General features: G+C 36.5%; 2 pseudogenes; both read left to right on the plus strand.

Annotated features, from left to right (window-relative positions):
* Positions 1-207: 207 nt before the first annotated feature.
* On the plus strand, positions 208-1,248 carry LOC137000438 (uncharacterized; annotated as a pseudogene).
* An 8,701-nt stretch (positions 1,249-9,949) lies between these two features.
* LOC137000439 (uncharacterized) lies at positions 9,950-16,610 on the plus strand (annotated as a pseudogene).
* Positions 16,611-18,596: the final 1,986 nt, after the last annotated feature.

The following is an 18,596-nucleotide window of genomic DNA, read 5'->3' on the forward strand; positions in this document are numbered from 1 at the left end:
TCACTGCGGAAAGTATGGCAATAGATATTGCAATTGACCTCAGTTTCTAACCAACTTAAAAGCTCAGTTATTTTCACTGACTCGCAAAGCATAGTCCGTTCTGTTGCAAATTGCTCGCCTTTACATTGCAAAAATGATCTAGCAGTTTATCTTAAAAATAAACTTTACTCCGCACATGCAATTGGGCTGCATATTGAGTTTATTTGAATCCCCGCTCATATAGGGATAGACGGTAATGAAATGGCTGACCGCCTTGCAAATTTAGCCATAAGATATGGTAATAACTTAAATGCACCCATTCCTTATTCTGATTTTTTTCATCATTTCAAAGAAAAAGCATATTCAAGATTTTTTGCCTTTTTGGATCGTTGGAAAAACATAAAAGGTCATTACTTCAAACATTATTACAACAGAAACAAAAAACCCTGGTTCTATCCTTTTTAATCTTCAGATCGGAAATTGATCTCTTCCTTAACTCGCATAAGAAGTAACCATTACAATTTAAATGCTTCTCTTGCCAGATGCAATATTATCGACTCTCCGAAGTGTCAATGTGGCTATCAATCTGAAAACATTGAACATGTTTTATGGAATTGCCCACTTTATAACAGTGCTAGAACTGCTTTTCGTTCGGAATTACTAAAAACTGGAATCAACCCCCCTTATTCAACTACTATTTTACTAAAAAATCCAACTCCCGAAACCTTACACGCTTTTGAAGTTTTTCTAAGAATGTCTAACCTCTCTTTTTAAATCTCCCGCTTCCTTTATCACCCCTCTTCTGCCGAACCAGATGGCCGCAAGAGGGAAGAACCTTCGGAGCCACGACATATTAAACTAAACTAACAGTGCAGTGTTTTAACCTGGAAATTTATGTAAACATATTAACTTTATACTATCATATAAACATTTTATTTTGTGAAGATTACTAAAATACAAGTTACAATATGTGCATATGTTTTTATTACATTATGCAATTAACATATTACATATAATTTACAATTATTACTCTTAACAAGAATACATAAAAATATTTTTTGTTTTGATAATAGCTGCACTAATAAAGATATATATATATATATATATGGGGCATTCTTTCTCAACTTTACACCCATGCTGCCCATTTTCTATTTGATCTAAAAATTTTTGAAAAAATCTTAAAATTTACAGAAAAATGTAAGCTTTCCAATGGCGCGTGGCAAAATTATCAAATTTAATTGGATCATACTTAAAATTTCAGAAAACCAAAAAAAAATAATAAAAACGGTAATTATAAGTGTAGCGATTATTCATTCGACGTTTTTCTCTTCCAATTAACATTTTCGAGTACTCTGTTTATCTGTGCACTGTCACATGAGTCTAAACTAAAATGGCGGATCCAATATGGCCGCCAAAAATTTAAAAAATTTAAGAAATTAACGGATTTTTGTAAAACTTAATACCAAAGAGTTTTTCTGTATGCTGAATACAAATCTCAAATCGGATTTTGAAAATTCAAAATGGCGGATCTAATACGACCACCAAAAATATTGAAAAATTTAAGAAGTTAACGGATTTTTATAAAACTTGGTATCAGGAGTATATTTGGGACGCGATTTTAAAATTTTATCATTAAATTCGTATTTATCGACCTATTTGGTCTAAAGATTATCGAAAAACTATTAAAATTTATAACAAAATTCAAATCCTCCATGGGCGCGTGGCAAAATTATCAAATTCAACTGGATCATTATTTTTTTTCTGAGCCTAGTCAAAAAAGTTTCATAAAATAAGATCGTGAAATCCATTTTGTACACATTCGAGAGAGTTTCTCTACCGCGATATTATCGCCATTTATTACAACATTTTAACGTTAAAAAACGTTTAATTGTGATTCCGTAAATTTTCCGTAAACGCTTTAATATTTGGATTTGTATATCCGACTCCCATGGTTCTGGGCTTTTTTGTGCTTTGAGCGTTTCTCTGAGGTTTTCTTCGAACAGTTCTTTTCAGAGCTACTTTTAACCGTTCTTTTAGGACTGCTCTCAGAACAATACTACAGAAAATTCTATTATCTGTACTATTTTTGATCGTGAATCTTAGAATTTGATTTTGAATATGTCCAGTATACACGGTAAAAGATGTTGCAATCCCTACAATGTGGAAGATCACAGAGGGAAAGATCTTCAATGCATTTCGAGTGTTATCAAACGATTATTCCCAAAATTTCCAGATAATGCTAAAATTTGTGCAGCATGTAGGAAAATGAAATATCCTCGCATGAATGAAGATACGCACGTCTCATCGAGTCTTGATAAAACGTTTGATAATTGTACTCATGATACTGAACAGAATATTTCTGTATCTTCCGGTGCATCTTCATTATCTTTCAGTGGAATTGAATGCAACATAAAATCACAAAGAGAGATTAAGTTGGAAGATATGTTGAGTGGATTGAAAGAAAAATTTTCCACTCTTGAAATTAATGATCCTTTGAGATTGACGATTTTGACTGTAGTACCAGATGCATGAAGTCTAAGTCAAATTTCTCAGGAATTCAACTGTTCTAGGTATTTTGCAAAAAAAGCTAGAGAATTGAAAGCATCTAAGGGCGTTTTAGCAGAAACAACTGCTAAGAATGGTAAACCATTGCCGGAAAGTACTGTTACACGAATTAAAGATTTTTACAATAGTGACGAAAATAGCAGAATCATGCCAGGTATGAAAGATATGGTTTCAGTAAAAAATGACGAGGGCAGAGATTTGATTCAGAAACGTCTTCTCCTTTCAGACTTAAGAGGTCTTTATGATATTTATAGTAAATGCCATCCTGACTGTCATGTTAGTTTTAGTAAATTTGCCCAACTCCGACCAAAACATTGTATACTTGCTGGTGCGAATGGTACGCATTCGGTGTCTGTACGATACATCAAAATTGCAAATTGATGATTGACTCTGTCAATTTAAATAATCTTACTAAAGATTTCAATGTGATTTTACATGATTATAAAGATTGCTTACGCCAAATCGTGTGCAAAAATCCTGATGAAAATTGCTATATTGGTGAATGCAGTAAATGTCCTAGTATTATTGAACTAAAAAAACATTTGAAAGAACTCTTAGATGAGAAAGATATTCACCACATACAGTTCAGTGTCTGGACAACAACTGACAGATCAACTCTTCAGACGCAAATTCTTCCGTCGTCGGAATTTGTCGATGAATTTTGTGACAAATTTATCATTCTAAAACCTCATTCTTTCATTGCAAAAGAACAATCTCGATTCTATCAGGAAAGAAAAGAGAATTAAAAAAAAGGAGAAGTTCTTGCAGTATTAGATTTTTCTGAGAATTACAAGTATGTTGTGCAAGATGCATCGCAGGCGTTCCATTTTAATAATTCACAATGTACTGTCTTTCCTGTCGTGTTACTATAAAAAAGAGTTAGAACTTGAACACAAAAGTTTTATTTTTTTGTCGGATAGTACACTTCATTACACAGCTGCTGTATATACTGTACAAAAGATGCTGATTCCTGAATTGAAAATAATAATTCCTGAGCTAAGAAGAGTAATCTACTTTAGCGATGGGACAAAACAGCATTTTAAAAATAAATATCAGATGATGAATCTAATGCATCACGAAGAGAATTTTGGTGTTGCAGCGGAATGGAACTATCATGCCACTGCACATGTAAAGGTGCTTCAGACAGTGTAGGTGCTGTGTTCAAAAGGGAAGCTATGCGAGCTAGCCCCTTAGTAAACCGAACGATGCCATTCTTTCATTCGAGAAACTTTGACTGGGCTCAAAAAAATTCTAAAAGTATTAGTATACTGTCATATAATGACAAAGAGCACCAAGAGACAAAAAGATTTTAGCTATCATTGCCGGCGTCGCATGTTTTCTTATAAAATGCATATTTCCGCAAATTTTCAATGAATCGATCTGAAAATGTCCAGAAATCTTCCTTCAATAGTGAGGAACAAATGTATCACTGGAAGTTGTTCCAAATTTCAAGTTCTCTCGATACTTTTTGTCGGCGAAACTAAAAAAACGTGGTTACCGATTGGCCTCAATTTGCAATTAATTATTATTAAACAATAGGCATTTTCAGCTTCTTTATTGTTTTGTAGGCATCGCTAGACTATACTGCATGCGTATACCAAATTTCAAACAATTTCAATAAAATTTGGCCAAATTACGACGATTTATATCTTAAAATCTTATTGAATTTGGAGATAAAAATTTTTCAGTTTTTTATTTTTATTATTAAAAATAAGCATCGAACAAAAAAACTGCAAATAGAAAAAAGTTGCATCTCGTCGTTCTCTACAAGTCTATATTTAAAAAAATTAATTTTGCGACTTTCAAAATTTTCATGCTCTGAGACGTTTGGATAATACTTTTACAGGATTTCAAGCGCTGGGCGAATTCTTTGATCCGGGCCGTCAATTCTATCTATCTGTTACGCTCGGTCGACCCGCTGAACTTATTTTTAGCCGAGCGCGCGTTACACAGGTACAGTGTTTCGTGTGTGCGTGAGATGTGCTTGGGCTCGAAATCCCGCTGATCTTATCCGCATGCGCTTATATTGTACTTTATTTAACTATTTTTTCCAGTAGGTCCACTCCACTGAAGATAAAAATGCGTCAGCATTAGTACCTCATGGGTGACGTGGAAATCTATTGAAATATTTTCACTTAATAAATTTAATAATAAATTTATTTTTAATAAATTTTAATAAATTTTTTTAAATTTTAATAAATAGGGAGAAGAATCCACTCATAATTAGATAGTGCCGCTCTTAACGCTCGGCGGCGTTGGCCCTAGCGGCTGTGGCGAGCGCGGTAAGGAGAAGAAAGAAGGCGTATACCGCGGAAATCGGCAGAAATGTTCAACAAACTCCGAGAACTGTACTAGGAAATGGTTTTATAAAACTATAGCACAAAAATTCATAAATGATAAGATCTGGCCAAGTTCCAAAAAAGACACTCCAATATGTTTATATTTTAATAATTATCTAAATTTTTAATATATCACCAACATGAAAAGTAACTGATATATTATTCAAGATGTAAATTCAAAATAAACATACATAAAATATACAGCACATAGATAGTATGTGCTTGCTTTATAAAAAAACACTCCAATATGTTTATATTTTGATAATTATCTAAATTTTTAATATATCACCAACATGAAAAATAACTGATATATTATTCAAGCTGCAAATTTAAAATAAACATAAAATATACATAAAATGTATAAATAAAACTGATCAAAATTTGATTGAAAAAAATTTAACTAACACAAGTATTTTGTATCACACTTACATTCTGTGAAACAGATGTTTTATTTCGAATATTCAAACTAAACTATTTTTTGTTGAAACATCTTTGGTTTGACTGTCCCATTGATATGAAGTCATGGATAGCTGATATAAAATATCATTGGTTTGATATCACGGTTATGTTAAAATTTTTACAAAATATGCGAAATAAAACTATAATATCAAATCAAAGACATGTTAAGCATAAAATAATTTAGTTGAAACATTCGAAATGACACTTATTATGTTTCACATAGCGTAATTGTGATATCAAACGCAATACTTATGTTATTATTAGTTATTTTGTAATATTACCAATAAAATATCTGTTTCACAGAACACAAGTGATATGAAACAAAATGCTTGTGTCAGAATGTGAAATAATTTAGTTAATATGTAATTAAGTTTATATAAATGTACAAAATTAATTATGTGACAGAATTTAAATTATTTTTTAATTATTTTTGCACATTTTGGATGTAACATTTATATTAACTCAATTATATATTAACTAAATCATTTTACATTCTAACACAAGTATTTTGTTTCATATCACACTTACATTCTGTCAAACAGATGTTTTATTTCGAATATTGAAACTAAACTATTTATAGTTGTAATATGTCTTTGGTTTCACTGTCCCATTGATATGAACCCATAAATAGCTGATATGAAATATCTTTGGTTTGATATCACAGTTACGTTAAAATTTTACAATATGCGAAATAAAACTATGATATCAAATCAGAGACATGTTAAACATAAAATAATTTAGTTAAAACATTCGAAATGACACTTATTATGTTTCACATAACGTAACTATGATATCAAACACAAGACTTATGTAATTAGTTATTTTCTAACATTACCAATAAAACATCTATTTCACATGACGTAAATGCAATATAAAACACAAGACGTATTATAATGTAAAATAATTTAGTTAATATGTAATTAAGTTAATGTAAAAATGTACAGAAATGTACAGAATTATTGAAATATACCATACAAATATGTATGGCCTTGAATTATTAAAATATTCAATTATTTAATTGAAAATTTATTTGAAATTTCCGTAGTGCAACTTGAGGAAGTCGAATTCGTTGACCCTTGGCACCTGGTGCGAGAAATTCACGTAGCGCAACTCGGGGTACTCGAATTTATTGACTCTTGACACCTGGTGCGAGAAATTCCCGTAGCGCGACTCCCGAAAGTCGAATTCGTCGACCTTTGGCACCTGGTGCGAAAATTTCCCGTAGCGCAACTCGCGAAAGTCAAATTCGTTGACCCTTGGCACCTGGTGCGAGGAATTTCCGTAGCGCAACTCGGGAAAGTCGAATTCGTCGACCCTTGGCATCTGGTGCGAAAAATTTCCGTAGCGCAACTCGCGAAAGTCAAATTCGTCGACCCTTGGCACCTGGTGCGAGGAATTCCCGTAGCGCAACTCGGGGAAGTCGAAATCGTCGACTCTTGGCACTTGGTGCGAGAAATTTCCGTAAATTATAAATAATACCCTGGGTCCCGCAAATTCTTCATCCGCCCCTGCGGACAGAGGAGAAGAAGGAGACGACGTTTCTTAATTAAAAATGAAAAACATCACTTTTTAATCGCATGTATCTCCGGAACGGCTGGACCGATTTTAATTTTTTTCGACCCAAATTACTCGTGGCGATGCCACCTTTCAGGACATACTATGTGTTTTTATAAAATTTTTTATATTTTAGTTGCTACAAACCCCCGAAAAGTCGACTTTGTGCGCGCAGGATAAGAGACTTAGTAGTGTCATTTTCTGAACTTTGCCAGAGACTCTTTTCCTGACTTAGTAGTGTCGTTTTTTGAATTTGGCCGGAGACACTACCGCGTCTCCTGATAATCTCTTTCAGGACTGTCGATGATATATATATATATATATACTGTGAGTCACAAAATTATTCGCTCAGTCGAGAATGCAACAAAGATGAATGAAATAATGAGACAACAAAGGACTTTTTGAAATTTTTTAATTTGAAAATACATAATTTACAGTTTAATATAACAAAATTGTAAAAAAATTTGGAACATTGTGGTTTATAATTACAGAAAAACAGGTTATAACAATTTTTTACACGTTTCCACGTCATAAAATTATTCGCTCATTTTGTAGAAATTATTATTTTAATAAAATTTATATTTAGTGGGATACCCTTTTTGTTTTATAACTTCGGCAAGTCTTTTTGGCATCGATCCTACTATTTTTTTTAAATAATCGCTTTATTTTTTGCTATTCCTTTTGTAATCTATTTTGCAACTCAGTTTTGCTTGTAATAGAATGTTTGCGTATTTTTTCCGTAGTACTCTTCGAACTGTTTCGTGAGAAACTTCTTTTTCAGAGAAATTTTGAAGAAGTGAGTTTATTCGGAGAGCACTAATCTTCGGATTTTCTTTAACTTTCGTAACTACAAACGCTCTTCTATGAGGAATTTAATAATTTCTTTCTACCACGGCCAGTTTTATTTGCTATTCGTCCTTCTTTTTTGTATCGTTTAATAACGTATCGCACCGTCAAATAACTTTTACAAACAATACTTCCAATTTCTCTTAAAGATTTACTATTTTTTCAATAAAAAATAATTAATTTCCTAACTTCAAGATTTGTTTCTATGCTTTTTTTGCCCATGATAATGAATTATTGTATATAAATAGAAATCGATGCTTACTGAATGCTTTTCTACGTTATACTGACTATCTTAAGCAACAATCAGAAACAAATACCCATCGAAGTTAGTAGACTGCATTTGTTTTAGTCGGTTCGTAGCGTGAGCGAATAATTTTGTGACGTGAAAACGTGTTAAGAATTGTTATGACCTGTTTTTCTGTAATTATAAATCACAATGTTTCAAATTTTTTTTATGATTCTGTTATATTGAACTGTTAATTATGAATTTCCAAATTAAAAAATTTCAAAAAGTCCTTTGTTGTCTCATTATTTCATTCATTTTTGTTGCATATTTTTATTTATCAATCTTTTATAAATAAGATATTTTTAAAATAATTTTTGACAATATCTCATTTATAAAGGATTGGTAAATACAATTTTTAAAAAGGGCAATTTTTAGGGTAGTCATATTTTAAAAAATAAACAAGTATTCGATCCGACCAATATAGTTTCAAGTTTTATGACACGGTTTTTTTCAATTGATATACAATATTTGTTTTAGAAAAAATTAAAGTCTTCCAGAACAAGCACACAAAATTTTGTGTATGTGTAGTGTTAAGAATGTAGAATTAAATTTTAAAACTTAATTGTTAAATGAAACTTTGTGCGGTGCACAACTTGCACACTTGCTTGCGGCGGTTCATGATTATAGTCCTCTCAAATTATAAATGAAAAGATTGTTTTTACTGTCTAGCTTGCATTCGTGTTTAATATGCGAGTATTTTTACATTTATTATAGTTTACGTGTAAACGCCCAACCCTGGCTGTTAATATTCAAAATAAGTTATTGGTCATTATTGTATGAAATATCTATAAGAGTTTATTATCTTTTTAAATATTAACAAAAATGCAATATTTATTTACACACACGCACGCACACACACACACACACACACACACACACGCGCGCGCGCACGCGCGCGCGCGCGCGAAATTATAGAAGTAATTTATTAAAATAATTTAAATGTACATTTTCAAATTACACAGGTTATTGAAATTAACTGATCTTTTGCTAAATAAACTGTAAATGCAAAAACAAATGTTATAATACATGTATTTACAATACGTGTGTATTTATATTTTAAATCTGATTGATATACATAATCATGTTTTACAAGTATGCATTACCGACACTTTGTAGATATAGCACATATTGGAACCAAAAAGTCGTGGACATTACCTACGGGATTCGTGGACATCGGCTACGTAGTTCAATGTGCACGTTTTGTGCACATAGAGGCGCTAGCCCACAAAAACACGAAAAATGCGGGTGTTACGTCCTGATAGATGTTGAATTTTTTTTCATTGGGCTTGGCGATCAACGTAAACGGGCCTGACCGCATGAGCCGAGCGGCACGTTTAGGACTTGCGACGGATCAGCGACTGGAAGAGTCGTTTTTACTCCGTCGACAGGTCAACCGCTTGTGGTTCCTTTTTTGGGTCAAGGAATTGAATCCCTTTTACCCGGGACGGAACCTTTGTGCGCAATTTGAGAAGGAAGATGTGAGGGGGTGACGAACGAGGAGGGTGTGGTTAAATGAAAAAGAACAAAAGTTTAATTTACCAAAGACTTAATATTTTAATTTGATTGAATTTATAATTAGGATACAAAAACTTAACTCTTAATCGCATGCGTTTATAATTTTATTTGTGTATTCTTTACAAGTGTGGGTGTGTGTGTGTGTGTGTGGGTTATTCCTTAGGGGAGAGGACTAGGTTTAGGAAGTCAAACCCTGTGAATACAGGGTGAGGAAGATACGGAGGAGGCTCGACGTATTCTATAGTGGTGGCTTCGGAGTTGACGGATATGTTGTCGAACTCCAGATCGTTATGTGGGAGTTCCTCCAGTTGAGCCTCTACTGGGGGAGGGTGGAAACGGACAAGCGAAAGGGGTCTGTACTCTAGGAGCTCTTTAAGGATCGGAGAGATAGACCTGGGAGTAGGAAATGGTGAAAGGTCAAGCACGGGAAAAGGTTGAGGAGGTTGTTGACGAGATTCCTGAGGAATCGATGGTAATACAGGAGGTGGGTCGGTTTGCGTGTGTGTGGTTGTACGAGAGTTATTACATAGGGTGTGTCGCCTAATTCTAACGGGTCTTACGGTGACCCTCGCCGCGTATCTAATGTATGGTGGGAGAAATATGGCTAGGCAGAGAGCGAATGCCGAGAGGTCCGAACGGTTCCGACAATTGTTGGGTCGCGGCGAATGTTCAGTTCTCACTGATAATCAACACAAAAAATTTTAAACGAAATAGGGACGGAGCACATAATAAGAACAAAGAGAATACTAATAAGAGGAAAAATAAAAACAAATGAACTAACTTACTCGTTGCAGGATAGTTTCGGATCGGGTTGAATATGTTCGGTGGTTCTGAGCAGGCGCCCCGTTGAGGGATGGTGTTGTATATGCGTCGAACCCTTTTGTAAACGTGTGGGCACCTTGCTGCAGGATGGTGTCGTCAGGGTGATGGACCCTCTACTTGAGATGCACCACTTGGTCGCAACAAAGTATCGACTTTTTTAATTCGCGGCCCGACCTACTCGAAAAACTGTGTGAAGAACTTGGCAAAAACTGCTTGAAGAACTGAGTGAATAATTGTGTATAATTGCGTTTGGAGCCATCAAAACACGGGTTTTTATACCCTTTCCTTGGGGTAGATCCATTTGGAAAATCTTAGGTTTTTGAAGCGGGGATCGAATAGGAATTAGTCTGAAACGGTACGTTGTTTTACGCGGAATAACTCGTCGGAGTCAGGAGTTCGGTCGGTTGGGGGCACGTAAAAGAATGCTCGGATGAAATGAGTAAAACGAAAGAATAAAATAAAATAAGATTTATTTTCTCAACTGACGAAGTCTGCTATATACAAATCCGTGTGGATACAGAGCGTTTAATATGTTTGTTTGAACGCGGGTTATAATTTATCTCGGCGGTGATGAACAATGTGTAACGGGGGTCGTACGGTGACGAGCAAGTGTCGGCGCAAGCGCGGGTGCCGCAGTTGTCTCTAGACCAGCGCTCGGAATTAGTTGCACATTTCGGGCCGATTTCCGAGACAACGCCTCCTATTCCCCCACTACCGCTTGGCCGCTGGCGGCCGAGCCGCCGATAGCTCTGGCTCAGGAGCGTTTTATATTAGAAATAGGCTGGATTGTTTAGGCATCTTTCGGGAAATCGTAACATTTTTTTCACTACATAAATAATGTTTATTTTTATTAATACATAATATATATATATATTTAATTATTAATGAAAATAAACATTATTTATGTAGCAAAGAAAATATTACTATTTTCTGAGAGGTGCCTCAACAACCCAGCCTATTTCTTATATAAAACGCTCCTGCGCCAGAGCTATCGGTGGCTCGGCCGCCAGCGGCCGAGCGGTAGTGGGGGAACAGGAGGCGTCGTCTCGGGAATCGGCCCGAAATGTGCAACTAATTCCGAGCGCTGCTCTAGACAACTGCGAGCGCGTGGATCGATACGTTCGAGCGGCGTCGATGGTCGATCGACTGATCGATATGCTCGGGCGCGTGCGCGGTGATTTCGATGTTCGCTGTTGCTTCGATTAGTTCGCGATTGCCTGCCGGATTTGAGGACCCGATTTTAAAAGGATGAAGACGGGAGCGAGGACGCGCGTATTGCCCGCGTCCTGCAATGGCCGGTGATCTGACGTGGAGCCGAGTATTCCCGGCGGTATACGGGTATGCCCGTATGTAAGAACGAAGCCGAGTGCGCTCGGTAATATACGAGTATGCTCGTATTTAGGTGACGAAACCGAGTATGCTCGGTTATTATACGAGTGCGCTCGTATGCGAGGATCGAGGCCGAGTATTCTCGGTAACGTGCAAGTATGCTCGCACGGAGGAACGGAGGACGGTTCCTGGTGGCCGAGTATGCTCGGCAGGAATACGAGTATTCTCGTATCGCGATCTAGAGCCGAGTATGCTCGGCGAGGATACGGGTGTGCCCGTAACGTATGGAAGCGGTTCCTGGGGCCGAGTATGCTCGGTCGGTGCACGAGTATGCTCGTGCTCGTGGACCTGCTGGGCATAGATTTCGAGTATTCTCGAGGATCACGAGTGCTCTCGCGATAGGATGTTCACTGGCGAGCAGTGAACAGGATCTGGTACAAAAGCGTACAGCCGGGCCTCTTTTATACCCGGCTGCCCCCCGACTAGCGAAGGATCGGCAAGCATCGGCGGTTTAGCCGGCGGACCCCCACCTGGTAAATTTCGAAAACGGTCGGGTGTGGGGGGGCCGTCCGGCGATTGACCGTCGGTGTTTATGATACTTTTATCGGCGCTCGATGCGCCCTTTTTGGCTACGGACGATGTTCGGTCCGTAGCCGTGACGATGCATGCTGCATCGTTACAAGTCTTGTGAGAAGATTTTTAATGTGGGGGAGGGTGGCGTCATTTTTAGCTAATAGGATTAGGTTTAGGTAATTAGGTTACTTGGAATGGGGGTAGGAAAAAAAGGGCCCTAACAAATAAGGAATAGCGTCGTTTCGGGTCCATATGCGACGGGGGTAGGTTTTTGAGGTGGCGTAACCCGGTTGGTGTTAATTAGTATAGGTGGAGTGCATCTCAGTGTCTTAAGATCTAGGTGGGCGTAGTCTTTAGACCGTACGACGGAATGAAGGGTGGTCTATAGAGGTGCTTGCCCCGATTCCCGGCTTTCGGATTGGAGGGTTGAGAATCGGTATATGAGTTCGCGAGGCATTGAGTCACTGATCTAATAATTTTGACAGTTTACGACTGTCGCGTAGCCCTGGGGTCGCGTGGAGAGTGCGATTAATGCATCTCGGTTTCCCAGACCTACTGAACACGTGCACCGTATCAGGTGTCATGTCTTCTAGGCGTACGACTGTGGTCATTGCCCGATTGTCACTCGGTAAAACCCTATCTACTAGCTAGGGTTCCCGTAGGCGGAATCGAAGTATATGGCTAGCTGGTGCCAGTTTTTATTTCTTACTTTAAACTTTTGGAGTCGACTAAAGACTCCGGTTACCGCAAGTTTTGACTTTTATGATTTTTCTGACGACGTTAGGCACGCTGACCGACCAAGGTATTTTCAAATATCTATCCCCTTTGCTATTTTTCTCTGTGAGAAAGTTCGAGCTTCTGGTGTCTCGTGAGAAAAACAACTCTAGCGTTATATTAATCTTTAAGAGTTTTTTGTTGGTTCCGTGTTTACTAGGTCTGGTATTTAATGAAAAGAAAAGAATCGTGAAGTCTGATCAGGACGTAACACGGGCATGTCCACTCTCAGTCTTCTCTCTGGTGCGGTAGCAAGCTCCCCGAACGCACTCTAGGGATGGGCGATACAGTATCGATATTTCGAGTATCGATATTTTAAGGTCCGATATATCGATATTTTTATCGATACTTTTGCTACTGTATATTATACTGTATACGATTGGATATTTAACAGTATCGATACCGGATGTTTTGATATCGAACTTCGATACACTCAAGATGCCTTTTCACGCTGACGCTCGCCGCTCATTTTTAGCGTTAAAATAGGTTACGTGATTAAAGTTGACGCTGGATTGTGAGAAATGCATGAAAAGAGTTTCTCGTCAAATTTAGCGTCAGTCAGCGGTCATTTTTATCGAAAATGCTAAGAAAAAGATATATATGGTTATCAGAATTCACAAAATTATTGAAACAAAACCGACGACGTAAAAAACTTTTGGTAGCAGTTCTAATAAATGAATTGCAACAATAAAAAAGAAATTATCGTAAAAAACGTTTTTGGAAAAATCCAATATTTATGAAACGATATCATGGATTTTATCACGTAATCTTTTTTGTTATTATTTTAGAAGAAATGCAATTCAGAAATTATTTTCGTATGACTCCTACACAATTTGAAGAGTTACTAAATTTAGTAGCACCATTTATTGTGAAACAAACAGTGATCCGGGAGCCTCTATCTGCGGAAGAACGGTTATGTCTGACACTAAAGTAAATTCATAGAATTGATTTTGTTATATACTTTTGATTTACTTAACTTATCTATACATAAATTTTTTTTTTATAAATATCAAATTTTTTATATTGATTAGATTCCTAGCTTCTGGTGATTCGATGACATCGATTTCTTATCAATATCTTGTTGGATTAACAACTGTGAGTAAAGTCATTGAAGAAACATGTTACACAATTTGGAATTGTCTGCAGAAGAAAGTACTTCCTTTTTGTTTAAATCAAGATGATTGGTTAAACATTGCTAAAAACTTTAAGACAAAATGAAAATTTAATGTTTGCATTGGTGCAATCGATGGGAAACATGTTCTTCTTCAGGTATGTACACGTACACATAAACTCACTCACACTCTCCGTGTCTTCTCTCTCTCTCTCTCTCTCTCTCTCTCTCTCTCTCTCTCTCTCTCTCTCTCTCTCTCTCCCTCTCCCTCCCTCTCTCTCTCTCTCTCCCTCCCTCTCCCTCTCCCTCTCCCTCTCTCTTTCTGTGTGCGTGCGTGCGTGCGTGTGTGTGCGTAAGAATAAATTAAAAATTTTTGAAATCTTTTTTCAGTGCCCAGATAATGCAGGTTCTGCATATTTTATTTATAAACATAGTCACAGTATTGTATTACTTGCAATTTGCGATGCAGATTATATTTTAATCTTTGTGGACATCGGAGGTTATGGTCGACGCAGTAATGGTAGAATTTTTAGAGATTCTATAATAGATCATAAATTTAACAATCGTAAAATGAATCTGCCAACACCAGAATCTCTTACAGTAGATGGATTACCTTTACCTTATGTGCTTGTCGGAGACGAAGCATTTCAGTTAACAGAATATTTACTTCGACTATATCCTAGAAAAAGTTTAAATCAAGAACGAACTATATTTAATTACCGTCTGAGTCGAGCCAGAAGAATGATTGAAAATACTTTTGGTATCTTGGTGAGCCGATGGAGAATTTTGAAACGACCAATTATTTGTACGGTAGAAAAATCCATGAAAATAATACAAGCTATTGTATGTCTGCACAACTGGCTTCGTAAGCAAGATATCGGAGTAAACCAATATGTTGATGAAGCACTTGTTGATCAAAATAGACTTGATGAGTTTGTTCCTGGATCTTGGAGAGAAGATATGAGATAGTGCATTGAAAGATATTACTCTATGTGGTAATAACAATAGTACGCAAAACGCAATCGAAATTCGTGAAAACTTCTGCAAATATTTTAATACCGAAAAAGCTGTATCATGGCAATTTAATAATAATATTTAAACAAGCTTTTATATACTTATTCTTTACATCAGATCTTGTAAGTTTACATCAGTTTACATTATAATTCTTTATCATGTACATATAACTAGAGAGTGATTTGGAATATGTTTATTTGTTCTTTTAGCAAATCAACAACGATTCACTATACAGTTCGTAATTAGTTGTCTTTAATGACATGTAATGTCATGTCTCAATACTCTAATTACATTGACACGCTAATTCAAGTACGTATCGCTAATTTAACAGATAAAATTATTTATTATATTAAAAATTATTACTTGATAAAATATAAAATACATGAATGTGTTTGCAGGAATATTCAGTTAAACTTTTAGTCGGATTAATTTCGTTGATGTGTCAAAATAATAAAAAAACTTGACACCGATTAATAATGCTTGTGGAAAAGCAACGACTCACATCAGTAGACAGCATCCAATTATGTATTACAAACCTGTTCAAGAAAGAAATACGAGATGATTGTTGATTAGCAACTTTTTATTTTAAGCATATAAATCTGATCGAATATATTCATGTTTAAATTATTTTACATTTAATTCTTGGAAATATTCTCATAAATTGCATTAGGAATTGCTCTGGCTAATAGCGTAAATAATTTGTAATTATTTTTACTAAAAGAGCTATACAATTTAATAATATTCAATTATAATTTTTTGTATTTATACAGAAAAGATTGCGTGATAAAATCCATGATTGTAACGTTCTATAAATATTGAATTTATTTAATAACATTTTCTACAACAATTTCCTTTTCATTTATCGTTTATCAAAACTGCCAAAAGTTTTTCATTGATTTTGTTCGGATAATTTTTTCGTACACTCGCTTTATTAATAAATATTAAGAAAGATATAATTAAGTAAGAATAAAATAAAACCTTCAACTAGTTATTCAATTTATTTTATTTAGAAACACTTTAATATTTACTTTAAAGCTCACTGAATGTTTAAATATATTATTTAATAACATAATAAACATAATAAAAAATATGAAACAAAATATTCTTATTTCAAATAATATATGATTATATTAAAAAAATATAATGCAAATAAAAATAAGTATCACCTTTTGTACTGTTACGTCCTAACCTGAAGGGAAAGGAGCGGAATCAGGCATACGGACGGACGCAACAATAAAAGTATGAATTTGTGGTGTTTGCTTGCTGGTCGGTATGAGAGGAGGCGACCGCGCGAGCCGAACGATTTTCCTTGGCTGAGAACAGGTCAACGATCGTAAGGATCGATATTACGCTGTTAGAGGCCTCAACCAATCGTTTGTGGTTCCCTTTTCAGGTCAAGAGACTTAACTCCTTTTACCAAGGGCGGAACCTCGTGCAATTTTCAAAAGGGGAGGATAGAGAGAGAGAGAGAGAGAGAGAGAGAGAGAGAGAGAGAGAGAGAGAGAGAGAGAGAGAGAGAGAGAGAGAGAGAGAGAGAGAGAGAGAGAGAGAGAGAGAGAGAGAGAGAGAGAGAGAGAGAGAGAGAGAGAGAGAGAGAGAGAGAGAGAGAGAGAGAGAGAGAGAGAGAGAGAGAGAGAGAGAGAGAGAGAGAGAGAGAGAGAGAGAGAGAGAGAGAGAGAGAGAGAGAGAGAGAGAGAGAGAGAGAGAGAGAGAGAGAGAGAGAGAGAGAGAGAGAGAGAGAGAGAGAGAGAGAGAGAGAGAGAGAGAGAGAGAGAGAGAGAGAGAGAGAGAGAGAGAGAGAGAGAGAGAGAGAGAGAGAGAGAGAGAGAGAGAGAGAGAGAGAGAGAGAGAGAGAGAGAGAGAGAGAGAGAGAGAGAGAGAGAGAGAGAGAGAGAGAGAGAGAGAGAGAGAGAGAGAGAGAGAGAGAGAGAGAGAGAGAGAGAGAGAGAGAGAGAGAGAGAGAGAGAGAGAGAGAGAGAGAGAGAGAGAGAGAGAGAGAGAGAGAGAGAGAGAGAGAGAGAGAGAGAGAGAGAGAGAGAGAGAGAGAGAGAGAGAGAGAGAGAGAGAGAGAAAGAGAGGAGTGATTATGAAATTTAGACTTACTACTTGGATGTCTTCGAAATGTATTTAGATCTCCAATTCTAAAGTCCAGGTGTAGTCGGCCTTGAGGTGTACTTGATCTTCCTGGGGTCAGTTAGTGGTATCCGCACTGAGTCGATCGGGGATTGATTGCAGCTGAGGGGGATGAGAGTGAAGGGCCACGGCCGATGAGCGTTGTATCCTTCGCGCCGGGAAAACTGGTCGGAGGCGTTGCACAGATCCTCGTATTCACAGTCAAAATAGTTTCTTTGAACGCCGATGTATTCTGAGTTATTTTCCGTAACCGGTCTCGTGTACTGGAGAAGTAATTGGCGCGCACGGTATTTTACTCCCCCACGTCGCGTCTTATAGCGTTTTCGATTATACAGGATTTGAACGACCCAGGGTTGGTTAATGACGTCATTGCAACCTCTCCACCAATGAAAGACTTGCATTTATAGTAAAATAGTGATTGATCAACCCTGGGTCGTTCAAATCCTGTATAATCGAAAACGCTATTAGATTTGGGCATAAGGATAATGTCGTCAATCCGAAAATTTCAGGCTAAAAGCGTGCGGTGGTCCGCACAACGATTAGCGGGGATACAGAAACCAAGTACAACGTGCGGTGGTCCGCACCGGAGCAAATAGTTCTGAGTGCTGATTCAAAGAAATAACTGGGTTGGGTGTTAGGTAGGGTGTAGGTTGTACACGAGAAAAGAGATCGAATAGTTTTAACAAACACTTTACTGAATCTATATTGTTACAAACACTTACAGTCACTTAAATATGTTACGAATTATTTCTAAGTTCCAATATTCAAACTGTTCGGATAATACTAAAAGTCTCTCTCTACTAACTGGCTAACTCTCTAACTAACTGTCTACTCTCTAACTAACTGGCTACTTTCTAACTACCTAAGGGTGCCGTCACATACAGCCCGTAATCCGCACCGGAAGTCCGCAAAAGTTACTAGGTATTTCGTCCGTAACGTTACGTGTGTTTTTATCTCCTTGTGTCCCATGGAGCCGTAATTCCATGAAATTTCCGTAAAAGTTACTACAAGTTGCTAGTTATTACTAGTAATGCTTTTTTTAATTTTATTTATTTAACTAAATTTGACGATTTAATTAAAACTTTTGTTAAAATCATAATATATTCTGTAGTTTTCTTATGAATAAAATACAAATAAACAATTATAATCTGTTAAATAAAAAATAGTACTACCGTTACGTCTGTATTTACGGCTCCATGGGACACAAGGAGATAAAAACACACGTAACGTTACGGACGAAATATCTAGTAACTTTTGCGGACTTCTGGTGCGGATTACGGATTACGGGCTGTATGTG

The sequence above is a fragment of the Linepithema humile genome, chromosome 6 (assembly GCF_040581485.1).
Source record: "Linepithema humile isolate Giens D197 chromosome 6, Lhum_UNIL_v1.0, whole genome shotgun sequence".
NCBI classification, from domain to species: domain Eukaryota; kingdom Metazoa; phylum Arthropoda; class Insecta; order Hymenoptera; family Formicidae; genus Linepithema; species Linepithema humile.